Below are 15,270 nucleotides of genomic sequence, written 5' to 3' on the forward strand. Positions count from 1 at the left end.
GGTTCAGCTGGTGAACTCAGTTTGGGTGTGTTGCTCAAGCCTTCTGTACTGAATGTGGGGCGTGTGGCCATGTGGCTAGGGAGGCAGGTCAGGTTTAATATTCAAACCTCCCAGGTGTTCCTGGAGATTCAAGGCTGTTGCAAGAGTCTAAGCCTTTATTTCAGTTCTGCTCCTAATGCTCTCTGACGCTGACCCACAAACCACCAGCACTGATGTAGCGTCCCTGGGTTTTCCGAGCAGGCCCCCCTTCTCAGCTGTGATCTTCCAGGACCTCTGCTGAGGGAAGGCTGTGCTACATCACAAGTTCGTGCTGTCCCTCAAGGGAAGCCCCGGGCCGCTGGGCTGTGCAGGGGTGCTCTCAGCCTGATGCAAAGATGGCTGAATGGGGCATCTCCACCCACCTCTCCTCGCACAGTTCCTCCTTCCCAGATCCAGGACTACTGGCACAGCTCTGGGCTTGGGCACAGCCCCCGGCAGGAGTATCTCCAGCCCGCCGGGGAGCGGCTGCAAGCAGAGGGGTTTCTTTCTTCTTCCGGCTCTCCCCTCCATTCCCCTGGCCTTGAGGGAATCTGCAGCAGGCTATCCTCCACGCCAGACACTGAGAGGCTGGCTTAGACTGCTCCTGCCATGCTTCACTGCATGGTTTCCACCTTTGCAACTGCAGCCGCTCCTGGGTTTTTCCATTTTTTCTTTTTTTTTTAAAAAAAAAGAACCAATCTGTCTCCAAATGCCAACCCCCAGCTTCCTCACACCGCAGCGCGGCTGCAGGTCTTCCAGCTGGCTTATTCACTCGTTTCAGAATGCAGACTCCCGTTTTCACCAGGTGTATGGCCCCTGTGGTTCTAGCACACCTTGTCTAGCTGGTGCATCACTGAAACTGGTATTCTGGGTCACCTTCTGGTTTTTATCTAGTATTTTTCATGGAGGTGTTATTTTGCTCTGTCTCACCTAGCCGCCATCTTAGGTTCTCCCTCCTGTTGTGTTTGCTTTGACACCAACTTCCTTTTATCTGGAGTTCCAGCACCTGGGTCTGTGGACCTCCCCTCCAATCTCACAGGAGGGATGAGGGAGAAGACTTCCACCCAGTCTTGACCACTGGCTGGTGGATTCACTCCCCCAAGCCTGTCCCCAAAAGCTCTGCTCTAGGGCCCCTGAGTTATAAAGGCCTAGGCCCCAGAAGTGCACCCCAGCCAGGAAGTGCGGGAAGAAGGCAGCTTTGAGGACCCAGGAAGGGTTTATGAGGCCTTGCAGTATTTTGAGCTCACTGCTCCCCTCCACCCCCCTGTACTTTTTAAAACTTTTGGGAGAAATTTTCTGCATTCAGGAGATTGCATACATCCTAAGTGGACAGCTCAGTCAATTTCCCCGAAACAAACTCACTTGTGTAACCAGCACCCAGGTCAAGAAATAGAAATACCATCATCACCCTAGAAGAACCCCACCCCCTCACCCTGTTCTGGTTCCAACCCTCTCCCCCAAGAATAACCACTGCCCTTGCTGACAACGAGGATTAACTTTGCCTGGATATGGAATTTCACATTAATGGAATCTTTGGCTTGGACCATTTTGCACCTGGCTTCTTTGGGGCAGCGTTATTTTGTGAGATTTATCCCCACTGCTCTTTAGTTGTGCAGAAATAGGTGCAAAAGGGGTGAGGAAGGGAAGTGGTTGGCCTGTGGCTGGAAGGTAGGGTGGTGACCTGCATACTCTTGTGATTCCAAAGGAGAGGCTGGGTGTCCATTCAGACTTGAGCTTGACCCGTGGAAGTGTCAGACCTTTAAAGAAGGACCTCGCAGGGACAAGTTGGAGGGTGAGAAGGGGGGATGCTGCTGTCCCAGAACCTTCCTATGAATATGTTAGACTCTGGAGAAGGGAAGTGTTTGCAGAATTGGTGTTGGGCTTCCCCAGGGGACGCCTCTGGAATTCTCATCCTAGGCAGCTGAGTGCTTGGGAGAGGGAGGGGAGGGGGTTACACAGGTCATCTAAGGAGTAAGGGGCAAGTTTAGATGTACCCCTGGTACAAAGAAGAGTTTGTTGGGAAGATGTTGCCTGTGAGTGGATAGGCTGAGTCCAGAGCAATGAGAGACCCCAGCAGATTACCTGCCCCTCGTACTCCAGAGGCCCAGAACCAGGGCATTTAATTAGCCTTAAGCCCAGACATGGAGAGGGCAGTCCTCTGCAGGTAGCTCTGAGGCTGTGGAGAACAAGCTGGAGATGTGAACTCAGGAGATACGGACTTTGGCTTTGGTCCTGCCACTCATCAGCTGAGGGTATCGGACCCACTGGCTTCATCAGGCTCAGCCTCAGCTCATTGCCTGTGAAATGTCCTCTCCAAGGTCCACCATTTCCAATTATTTCTTTGCAGCCCCTGGAACCAGAGGGAGGCCCTCAAGACTTTTGGTTTGAATCCTGTGTCCTAGGGGCTCAGGCTGCTAAGCAGAAGGAGGTGGCTTTATTTCCTCTGAGTCCCCAAGGCATTCCAAGTCAAGGTTTCCACCTGAGATGCTGGCATGGTGGCACGCCATGCCCCAGCCCTCATCAGGTCCCTTCTAGGCATGGAACTCCCCCAATCTGGGGTAGGGGATATGGATCTCCCCTAATCCAGTGTTGGGGATACAATGGAAGAAGAACTTAGAACAGCTTAGTGAACCCAGGCTCTGATGACCTGGGGAAGGGAGGCAGCAAAGCGGAGAAGAGTCACTGATCCTACTCTTTCTGCTGCAGTGGTTCTCGACTTTGGCTGCACATTCAAACCACTTGGGTGTGCTTTAAAATGCCCTCCCCTGTGTTCCACCTCGAGTCTGATTTAATTAGCCTGATGTGGGGGCTCAATCACTGATGTTATTTAAAGCCCCCCAGATGATTCTAATGTGCAGCCATGAATGATAACCACTGTACTCCATCCCCATTTTGAAGGGCAAGGTATTCCTCCACAAGGTTTGTCGGGGCTATTTGTTTCTTCAGAAGCCAAATTTGTTTCTTTGGGATCAAATGAGAAGCTTTGCTAGACCATCTCTAAGGGTCCTTTTGGCTCTGGCCTGTCATTTTAAGGGTCCTTTCAGCTCTGGTGGCCTCTGGTTTCTATCCCCCTCTCCTTTCAGAGTACCCCTTTCCTTTCCCAGCAAGGCCTCCTATCCCTACAAGAGAGACTTTCATACTGAAGTGCAAATGACTATAAGGTTCAGTGTGTTTATCTCCCAAGGGTATCTAATCACAGGAACTGGGCAGTTCCTGTGACATTAGTTGAATGAATTTGGAGAAAGGCACTAGACCTGGAGTAAGGAGACCTGGGTTTGAGCTGTGTGACCGTGGATAAGTCTCTTCACCTGTCAGGATTTCTGACTCCTCAACATTGACTAGGAAAGTAGACTAGATGATATCTACAGCTTTTGACACTTATGCTTTTCTTTTTTCCAAAGACTTAATGAAGTAGAAAAATTGGTCAGATACTTGCTAGAAAAAATGCAGTTTTAATGGTATCAAAAATACTTTTTATAAAGTATTCTAGCATAAGACTTCATAAACTAGATTATGTTGTAAGCTTTTTTTCCTTTTAGGATGATGGTTCTTAATAACTAGAACTCATTCCTATTCTAAATCTATTTTGCTCTCCTGAAGAACTATAGAAAGGCACTTCCGGGCTATTTCTTTCAGATATGGATTTCATATTGATTCTTGTTCGTACTATATTGCTGCATTGAGTGTGTGCAGTTTTCATTCAAGATCATTATGATAGTGAGAAGTTTTGTTGATAACCTGCCCATCTCTAGTTGCAACCATCTTAATCAGGAATGTCCTTTGAAGTGGGCATCTACCAGAGGAAGTGACTCCAGACTAGTTTCCCTCAGGTTTAGGGAGGGAAGTTTGGAAGAAACAGAGAAACCTTGCTCCCCTCACCCTCCAGCAGCTTCTAATAGGTGGTGCTCTCGAAGTCAAGGGCCATCGTTACCCTCAGCAAGTCTTGGTATTCACCAAGCTGGCCAACCATCTCCTCCTTCATGTTCTGAACCTCATCCTGCAGGCAGCCTCCTGCAGGTTCCACAACGCCACACATTCATACTGCTAGAACACCTCTTGCAAGACAGCTGTAAGGGCAGATTTGGAAACATCCATATCAGTCTAGATGTGTTTTTCCTGAATCTGGGCCTGGAGTCCTCATCGTGCAGTTTTTTGTTGTTTTCTTTTTAAAGGCAGTCTCTTTCTGCAAGAATTACACTTTATGCTTAAGGTCAAGTTGTGCCAAAGAAGCCCTGTCTGCATCCTTTCTGAGCCATTGCAGGGTGCTCTCAGCTTCCTCCCTCTGAAGCTTCTCATCCTGCAACTTCTCCTGCAGCCGCTGGACATCCATGGCCAGGCTGTTGTGCTCCACCTCAGCCTGCGCAGGTCATTACAGACTGGTCGCTCAGACCCGACTTGCCCTGGCCCTGGAGCTGGTCAAGCCTGGCCAGGAGGATCTTTTTTTTCTTTTAATTTTTGTTCTGGTAACATATATATGACCTAAATTTCCTCTTTTAACCATATTCACATATACAATTTAGTACTGTTAATTACATTCACAATGTTGTTATACCATCACCACCATCTATTACCAAAACTTTACAATCAACTCCAATAGAATCTCTATATAAGTTAAGCATTACAGCCCCATTCCCTACCCCCAACTCAGCCCCTGGTAACCTTTATTCTAGATTCTGACTCTAGGAATTTGCTTATTCTAATTATTTCACATCCGTGAGGTCAAACAATATTTGTCCTTTTGTGTCTGGCTTATTTCACTCAACATGGTGTCTTCAAGGTTCATCCATGTTATCGCGTAAATCAAAACTTCATTCCTTTTATGGCTGAATAATATTGCACTGTAAGTATATACCACATTTTATTTATCCATTCATTAGTTGATGGACACTTGGATTGTTTCCATTTTTTGGCAATTGTGAATAAAGCCGCTATGAACATCAGTGTGCAAGTATCTGTTTGAGCTCCTGATTTCAATTCTATTCTTTTGGGTGGTGCCGCAGCCCATGAGGGCCATGCCAGTCCAGAGGCCAAAGAAGACAACAAGCATTTTCTGATCCATGAACTTTTATTCAGGGCTTACTTACAGGGTGAGAAGTCGTGGAGAGCTCAAGACGGCTCTCTCAGGCAGGGTGGGCATTGCGTTCACAGGGAAGACAACTGAGCGATGCAAAGAGGACAGAAAGCCTTTTATAATGGTTTAAGACAAAGGCTTTCCTAAGGGTGGGGGGAGCATAGATGGCGGAACAGGTCACTCTGACCTGAGAGGTGGTACAGGAAGGACTAGAATAACACTTGAACAGTTACATTTTGCTGTTTTTGTGAGACTAAGAGCCTCTCACCTCCTGCCTACTTCCCATAAAGTTACATTTTAAGGACAATTTACCCTTTTTCTCTTTACTGGCTTAGAAAGACAATAGGTTAAACATTTAGCTGCCTAGGTCAAACAGACTGCTGTGCACCAAAGATTTGCAGGCCTGTTTTGCTCAGGCCGTGGGTTGCCACAGGTGGGGTTGCCAGGTCATTCTATAATTAGCTTTCTGAGAAACTGCCAAACTGTCTTCCACAGCGCTTGCATCATATTACATTCCCACCAGCAATGAATGAGCGTTCCTGTTTCTTCACATTCTCCAACACTTGTAATTTTCTGTTTGTAATAGCAACCTTTCTAGTGGTTGTGAAATGGTATCCCATTGTGGGTTTTTTTTTTTTAATTCAATAAAAATGTATTTACTATATGACAGGCACACTTCTAAGCACTTTGTGTACCTTAATTCATTTAACTCTCACTCAACATTATGAGGTAGGTATTATAACTATCTTCATTTATTAATTCTACAGAGACACATGAATAAAAACAGGAAAATGATCAGGACGGTTAATAAATAATCAATGGATGATAAGGGCATCCTTTGAGAAGGGAAATGGGTACAGAGTGGTGCTCAAAAGGTACTTTTTTGCCTTACTTGCAATGTTTAGCTCTTTTATAGAGAAAATATATTCATGAATCATTTCTGTAATTTAAAGAAAAGACAAGATATAAAGACAGCCTAGGGAGAATGTCCATCAGGGAACTGTATATAATGGCAAAAAATTTGAAGGAAACACAATGTCCATCAATGGGGATTTGATAAAATGACATTATAGCAACACAAGGAAATGTCATGAAGCTATTAAAGCCTTCCTATTTAATGAATGAAAAGTTGTTCATGAATTTTTTACAAAAAGAAAGTCTTAATACTGTAAAAATAAAAAAGAATAAACTGTCTGGGAGAAGGAATTGGGGACTGTGCAGCTGAAGTAGCTATATGGGGATGATTCTGCAGCCCACAGGATCAGCTGCACACCTGATGAATGGAAAGGAAATTCCAAGAAGAATTCCCCGACCAGTCTGATCCTGAATGTGCTGATCCCCAAGAGAGTAGCTCCAGGTGAAACTGACTCTGACCCTTCTTCTCAAATCCAGTGAAAGGCAGGAGAGGAGATTCCAAGAAGACTCCCCCAACTGGTCTGACTCTGCATGTGCTGATGCCTAAGAGAGTAGCTCCAGGTGGCATTGACTCTGACCTTTCTCAAATCCAGTGAAAGGCAGCATTCTGGAAGAAGATGGTGGCATAGAGAGGCATGGAAGTTAGTTAGTCCCCCTGGAACTAATAAACAACAAGGAACAACCAGTAAACAATCTGGAATAACTGCTGGGGAACAACCATGACTGCCCACACATCGTGCACCAACCTGGATTGGGAGGAATGCCTGAGATTGCAGCATAGAGTCTGTGAGTAGAAACCATGGACTGAAGCCAAGAGCCCCCTCGCCCCATGGCAGCTTGAATGGCATAGCCTTGCTGCGATAGAGAGCAGAACCCTCTGAACAAGTGAATATACCTCAGTCCAGCTCCAACTGGGGTTTTAATTGGCAAATGTGGACTGCTCAATACAAGCTATGAATCCCCCAAAAACAGACAGAGGCTTTTAGTGACGACTGACCTTGAAGAGCCAGGGGACTTCTTTGTCTCGGGAGGGGGAGCCCAGAGGACTGGGTGCTATCTCTGGCTGATGGGTGAAACTGGGGGCCGTGAACTGGCCCTGAAAGGGGGCTTTCTCACCCTTTTTCTCTCTCAACCTGAGCGGCTCAGTGGAGAAAGCCTCAGCCATTTTCAGTTTGCAGCGCTCGACCCAGACAAGGGTGGAGATAGCAGAGTCAGAGAGACACAGAACCTATTTAAATGCAGATGAAAAATCCCTAGGGGGTGTATCTTCCCTAAAAGGAAGGAGGTGGTGCCCAGCTCTACTACCTGCTGTCCATTCAGAACCAGAACCCAGAGCCTGGGGGAAAACAGCCAAAACAGAAACTAAGGAGACCACACTTCTTTACACCAGTCAGGAGCTACAGGCTGACAGGTGCCACATGCTGGGCAGGTTAGGAAAAGCACAGTGACTTGCGGCCTCACAGGGTGTGTCAATCTTCTAAGACACACCCTCAGGGAAACCTGATACTGGATATTTCCCTCTTCTGGGCTCTGAGCCCATTCTGGTCTGGAAAAACCTGATTGGGGTAACCAAAGGAAACCAGATTCCTAGACAACAGAAAACTACAAAGAAAAACACTAAGAAAAACAAAGTTATGGCCCAGTCAAAGGAACAAACTTACACTTCAAATGAGATACAGGAATTGAATCCACTAATGCTAAATCAGTTCAAAAAGTTTAGGGAAGATATGGCAAAAGAGATGATGGCTATAAAGAAAACACTGGGTGTACATAAGGTAGAACTTGAAAGTTTGAAAAAATGACTGGCAGAATCTATGGAAATGAAAGGCACAATACAAGAGATGAAAGACACAATGAAGACATGTCACAGCATATCTCAAGGCAGAAGAAAACACTCAGAAACTGGAGAACAAGACACCTGAAATCCTACACACAAAAGAACAGACAGGGAAAAGAATGGAAAAATATGAGCAACGTCTCAGGGAATTGAATGACAACATGAAACATATGAATGTATGTGTCATGGGTGTCCCAGAAGGAGAAGAGAAGGGAAAAGTGGCAGAAGCAATAACAGAGGACATAATCAATGAAAATTTCCCATCTCTTATGAAAGAGATAAAATTACAGCTCCAAGAAGCACAGCATACCCCAAACAGAATAGATCTGAATAGGCCTATGCCAAGACACTTAATAATCACATTATCAAACATCAAAGACAAAGAGAGAATCCTGAGAGCAGAAAGAGAAAAGCAATCCATCACATACAAAAGAAGCTTGATAAGACTATGTGCAGATTTCTCAGCAGAAACTATGGAGGCAAGAAGGAAGTGGTGTGATATATAAGATACTGAAAGAGAAAAACCACCAACCAAGAATCCTATATCTGGCAAAACTGTCCTTCAACTATGAGGGAGAGTTTAAAATATTCTCTGGCAAACAGACAATGACAGAGTTTGTGAACAAGATACCTGCTCCACAGGAAATACTAAAAGGAGCACTACAGACAGATAGGAAAAGACAGGAGTGAGAGGTTTCGAACACAGTCTAGGGTGATGGTAACACAGCAATGTAAGTACACACAACAAAGATGACTGTGAGTATGGTTGAAAGAGGAAGGTTAGGAGCATGTTGGACACTAGAAGGAAAGAGGAAAGATAAAGACTGGGACTGTATAACTCAGTGAAACCTAGAGTGTTCAACAATTGTGATAAAATGTACAAATATGTTTTTTCATGAGGGAGAACAAATGAATGTCAGTCTTGAAGGTGTTAAAAATAGGGAGGTATTGGGGGAAAATACAATCAATGCAAACTAGAGTCTATAATTAACAGAAACATTGTATTATGCTTCCTTTAATGTAACAAAGGCAATATACCAAAGCTAAATATATATAAGAGGGAGACATAAGGGAAGGGATTGGGACTCTTGGCATTGATAATGTTGTCTGATTCTTTATTCTTCTTTAGTGTAATGCTGTCTTTCCTTTTGTTGCTTCCTAGCTGTCATGTTTGTTTTTTGTTTTGTTTTGTTTTTTCTTTCTCTTTTTTAATTTTTCTTTCGTCTCTCTGCTTTCTTTGACCCTTCCTCCTGCTTTGTGGAAGAAATGGAGATGTCCTTATATAGATAGTGTTGATGGTGGTGAATACATAAATACATGATTATACAGGGAACCACTGATTGTTTACTTAGGATGGAATGTATGGTGTGTGAACAAAACCGTCTTTAAAAAAATGGGTTGATGAAGAAAACCTGAGGGCACTATATTGAGTAAAATAAGTCAGACACATAAGGACAAATATTTTAGGGCTCGCTGATATGAACTAATTATAATATGTAGACTCATAGACATGAAATATAAGTTACCAGGATATAGAATGAGGCTAAAGAATGGGGAGCAGTTGCTTATTATGAGCAGAATATTCAACTAGGTTGAACTTATATGTTTGGAAATGAACACAGGTGATGGTAGCATGTTGTGAGAATAACTAACAGTGCTGAATGGTGCGTGAATGTGGTGGAATGGAGAAGCTCAGTGTCACGTATGTCACCAGAAGGAAAGTTGGAGATTAAAAGATGGGAATGTATAAAACAGTGAACTTTGTGGGCAATGTCTGTGATGAACTGTACAAATATTAGAAATCTCTTTCATGAACCAGAACACTATAATGAGAAGTTAATAACAGAGGGACATATAGGGAAAAAATATATACCTATTGCAAACTATATGCTACAATTAGTAGTATTTTAACATTCTTTCATCAACAGTAACAGATGTACTATACCAATACTATGAGTCAACAATGGAGGGGGGAGGTTAGGGATATGGGAGGATTTGAGTTTTCTTTTTTGTCTTTATGTCTTTTCTGGAGTAATGAAAATGTCCTAAAAATTGAAAAAAAAAAATTATTTGTGGTGATGGATACACAGCTGTATGATGGTAGCAGGGGCAATTGATTGTACACTTTGGGTCTTTGGATAACTGTATGGTATGTGAACAATCTCAATAAAAAAAACAAAGCAAAGGATTAAGAAAAACAAAAAGAATAAACCATTTTCAAAAATAAAGAGGTCACTTCTCTCAGTTATTAGAAGTATTTTAAAAATAAAAGTATTTTACATTCTATGATGTAAACATTATGGACTTTACAGTCAAATTGATTTCAGACGGATTAAAAATTAAAAATCAAACAATTATAGATGAATTAAAGGAAAAAAGAAAATTAAAACAAAGGATTCCACTTTAGCATGAATTCTCTAATATTTTACAATAAGTTTAGGAAGGTGTAAAAAGTGCTTTCATTTTCACTATTTGCTAGTTTAATTATCTGATGTAAAGGGAAACATGAGTTTCAATTAAAGGGCTTACAAAATGCCTTCTATTCATAGGGTGTTTCTCCTGCATGAATTTTCTCAGCTGAGTTAGTTGTAGTAAACAAGATATTTTTATATTTTTATATTATTCTAGTTAGATGGATTATTATCAAGATAAATACCCTGATTTTGTGTTGATAATCTTGATAATTAAGTTTTGAGCCTTAATTAAAAACCTTTGCACATATTTTATATATTCTGTGGTTTATCACCAGTATGAATTTTGATGTTGAATAAGCTGGAACCATAACTAAAGGTCTTTCTGCCTTTCCTGTATTCATAGGGTTTCTCCACAGAAGAAATTCTATGATGTTGGGTAAAGTTTGAGCCACTGCTAAAGGCCTTTCCACATTCTTTGCATTCACATTCCTCTAACTGGTACAGTTTTTCAATGGTATGAATTATCTGATGTGTGTTAAGTTGTGAGCCATGTCTAAAGGCTTTCCCATTTTTCTTAATTTCACAGTACTTCTCTTTATTACTAATGATTTGTTGTAATGCAAAGGATGGATGCTGGCTGAAAGTGGGCATGAACTTAATGGGTAATCCAAAATCCCCTGGCAAGGGTTTGAAAAACACCAGACTGGGCCTGGAAGAAATCAGGCAGTGGGGACATAAGTTCCCACCTGGAAGAGGAAACTCTTCAAAAGTTCCTCTACAAATATATTTTTAGATGCCACTACCTCGAGAGAGACCCATTGGGTCCCTAAGAGACTATTTCAGAGCTCTGTGCTGGAAAGTTCAGCTCAGTCAACAGGAGGCTCCTGTAAAGGCTCAGCAACCCTCCAAAGGCTCATAGAAAGGCTGCATCAGCCTACTATAGCCCCCTCTCACAGGTGATGGCAATATCCCAGTTTCGTTGAGGGTCCTTAGAGCACAGCCCCCTCATCAGACTATGTGCTATTAATTACGATCCCAGGGAGAGGAGCTGTGTCAGAGCTGAATCCACTCCCACCATGCAGAGGGGAAAAGGGCAGCTCCCCGGCCCAGTGTGCCCATCTGAAAAGGAAGCTTGAGATTCCCCGAGCCTCGAAGCAGACAGCGGGACAAGACCCTATGTCCCACTGGCATTCAATGCCCAGTCATAGTGAAGATCATTCCAGGTTTGTTAAAGTTAAATATCAATTTTTTATGAATCAGTATTTTCTTCTCTTATGATAATATGTCTTGCTTTAGCTTTTAAATTTAAAAAACTTTAAAGTTTTGTTTGTTTTATCAACAAAAGTGCTGCATGGTGAATGATAAAGATTATGCATTTTCTATATAGCAAAATTAGCTCTTTGGGGCCAGAAAATATGTATAGGGGCAGGATATGTACCTTTGAGTTTGCATCAAAGCTCATTTTCTGCTCTGCCTCCCTACCTTTTCTTTTGTTTGCACCCTACTTACCTACCTGGAATATAAGAGGTTCCTATTTCACAGACCTGATCTCAAGTCTCTTTTCCTCTTCAATCCCTTTTACCAGGTTAAATTCCCTAAAACATAGTTCTGTTCAGGTTATTCCCCAGCCAGTGGCCCTCCGTAGCTTGTCCTTCAGCAGTCCAGACTTTCTGCCACCTGGCTCCAATCTATCTTTTCAGCCTAATAATCAGCTACCACCCAATATGTCCTGGTGCTTGGTCGGTCTACTCTATTGTTCCCACATGTTTTGGGTTTCCTCTCCTTATGCCAAGCCCTTCCACCTGAAACGGCTTCCTTGCGGCACTTTCTCATAGCGCCTCCTCCAGGAACCCCTCAGCTGGAGGGGATCTTTTGGTCACTTATGGTTCAGAATTCCTTTGTGCCTCTCTCAGACAATTTCATACCTTCTACCTGCCCAGAGTCATTCTTGCACGTGATTTTCCCACAAGACTATGTCTGTTCCTTAAGGGTGGGACTTTTCTCATTTGTGTTTGTAATCCCAGTGCCTGGCACACAGTAGGCCCTCAATAAGAGTATTAAATAAGTGGGAATCCATTGTTCAGGGTGCTAGCCAATCTCTCTCTCTCTCTCCCACCCTGCCTTGAAGGAAGGGGCACGGGAGCCCTCTTTGCTTAGCCGTTAGCTGTGGTCCACAGCTGTCAGTTGCACCGTGAGAAGAATGATTGCTTTGTTATTATCAGGGGTGCAGCTGGCCAGCTTTAATGCTCAGGCAGTTTCGCCATAAGCAGCTGTGTACTGCCTGTGGGGATGCAGGTGTGATCGGGCTCACCTTGGCATCTGCCCAAGTGATGGGGAAGTGACAGCAGAGGTAGCTTTGAGAGCTGCAGCCCCAAATCACCTGCTCTTGTCCTGAACCCCAGTCACCTGCCCAGCCCAGACGGAACAAGATCTCCAGGCTTGAGAGAAACTTAGGGGGATGGGGCATACTAGTTCTCTCACTCTAAATTTTCTGGGGGCTCTGGGAACCCTCATAACTCAGTCTGTGTTCAGGTGGCAAAGGTTTACATTTCCATATTTCAGCACCTGCCTAGGGAAGTCTGCCTGCTTCCTCAGGTGTGAGAGTTGCTGGAAGCCCCACTTCCTCTCCAGACCCCAAATGTAGGGATTGGGATTTCGAAAGAGGAACTGAGAGCTAGTGCCAGGTTACCTTTTCCTAAAGCATTAGGGCTGCAGATGGGCTCTTCATGGCCCTATATCGGCCACCCCTTGTCTCTCTTTCCAGTTAAATCACATGATCCCCTAACACACATAAGTGAGGTAAAGAACGTAAAGAGCTTCCTATGATGCCTATCATATAGTAGCTGCTCAGGAAATGATAGTTTCCTTCTTTTTCTTTTTGGTTTGTGCCATGTTTCCCTTTTTATCAAATAAGCAAAGTCTTGTGTAGAAGGTGCCAAGGAAGGTTGGTCAATCAAAGAGCTGGCAAAAAGGAGTGGAATGGTCATTACTGGCTTAGAGCAATCGTGTTTGATCACCTGAATCTAGGCACATTGTTATCTTGAATCAAAGCAGGGTTTTCTTAGCAAGGAGAAGTAGAGAAGGAATGGATATTGGGTTCGCCTGCTCAGCAGGATGCAGCTGACTTCAGGGGTCTTCCCTAGCTACACCTCATATTTGCTTTTTGTAATGAGATGGGACGGAAATCAGTAACTTGCCTGTCCCCAGTCTGTCCCCACACCCTGCACGTGCCAGAGGACTGTAGCTTTGGCAGCCCAAGTTTTCATTTTTTCCTGCCCCCAGCCTGTCAAAGGAAGAAGCTGCCCAGACAAAATGGTTTCCTTATCTTTTGTGGTGGGCAAAGGGGCAGAATTAGAGAGAGGGGACAGGCAGGGAAAGTTTTACTGTGAAAGTGTGTAGGTGTAAATAAGAAAAGTCTGCTAGAATGAGAGGAAAAGAGAGAATTAGGATGGTCTAGAGGTAGTGGGGGAGGTCACCCAAGGGTTAGGAGGAGAAGAATACAGGAGCAGCAGAAGGGAGAGAAAGGAAAAAGAATTTTAGGATATGTTGCTAGGGACTATAGTCTTCTTCATTGGTTTAGAAAAATCCAAGTAAGTGTCTTACCTATTTTGATATTCTTTAGGTTTCTCAGGTGACTGTGACTTCACTCTGGCGTTCAAACACATGGTCGAATCAATATAAATTATTACAGGTAACTGCCCCACCCCAACCTCCTCCCCCTGGTGCTAACTTGCTAGCTAGAAGTCAGGTCACTGACTTCAGAGTTTCCCACTGTAAAATGAGTATTTGGACAAAGGCACCTCCCAGATCTGATAGTCTGCAGTTATCCCTTCCACATCACAGGGTGGGGGTGGGGGTGTTAGGGGCTCAGCTCACTCACAATCTGAAAAATCTGCATACAATTTTTGGGCCCTCCCAGAGTTTACCTTGAGGGAAGAGAAGCCACTTGCAGACAGCTGGGACAGTGTGAGAAACAGTTAAGTTACTTTAGGCAAAGGGCTACCAGCATTATGTCAGTGAAAAGAACACAGGAGTTGGGAGAGCTCTGTTCCAAAGGGAGTAGAAGAAACACTCACTCAAACTCCTGTGGAGTGTAAGTGGGGAATCCCTGGGTCCTCTAGGGAGCACGGATCCAGGAGAAGAAGCAGGCTTCCAGGCTTTGACTAAATGCAGGCTCAGGTAAGACTGCGGACCCTGCCCTCCCCATTGCCTCAGGCTGCGCTGATTGACAGGAGGGCTACGCTCAGAAGGAGACCACTGGCCAAAGCAGGGCCAATTCGCAAAGAGTGAAAGGTGCTTTCTGCCTTGGAGGCCATTTTGGAAAAAACGTACACTTTATGCATTTATGAGTTACTAAACTTTTAAAGATTTATCTCTACATTTCTAGCCTTTGTGTATCGTCTGCTGGTTTTCACATTCTTTTTGCAAACTAACTTTTTAATTTAACTTTAAAAAATAATTTGTGTATACTTATGGTATTAAAAGACAAAATATGTTGATTTATACAATACTATACATATATTTTATGCATTTCTGAGTCTCTAAACTTTTTCTGTGTCATCTGGTGGCCTTCAGGTGTTGTCTGTGGCGTCCGCAAAACTCCCCTCAGATTCCCATTTAATTTCCTGTGCTGACCCACGATATATTGAAACTATGATGGGGGAAGTTGTGATGTGGAAGGCATAACTGTACAATCCTGTGGTCACTATGTGAAGCGCAAATCAAACTACTTCACGTATAAATTTTGTTTGCTGGGATGGCATTTTCCTGTGTTCTAAAAGATGGGCTAAAAACACAAAGAACATGGAATTTGAAACTCAACCACTCATATGATCACTTTTCTTAGTTTCAGTTTCCTCAAGGGCAAATGGCTACAGTAATACCCAACTTGGAATGTTGAGGTGAAGATTAAAAACAATATATGTGAGGTGCCTGGTACATTGTAGGCACGCAATGAAGAGTAGCTATTATTATGTATATATTTCTTATTCAAAAAAAGAATACAATAAAAGATG

The sequence above is a fragment of the Choloepus didactylus genome, chromosome 4 (assembly GCF_015220235.1).
Source record: "Choloepus didactylus isolate mChoDid1 chromosome 4, mChoDid1.pri, whole genome shotgun sequence".
Classification (NCBI taxonomy): domain Eukaryota; kingdom Metazoa; phylum Chordata; class Mammalia; order Pilosa; family Megalonychidae; genus Choloepus; species Choloepus didactylus.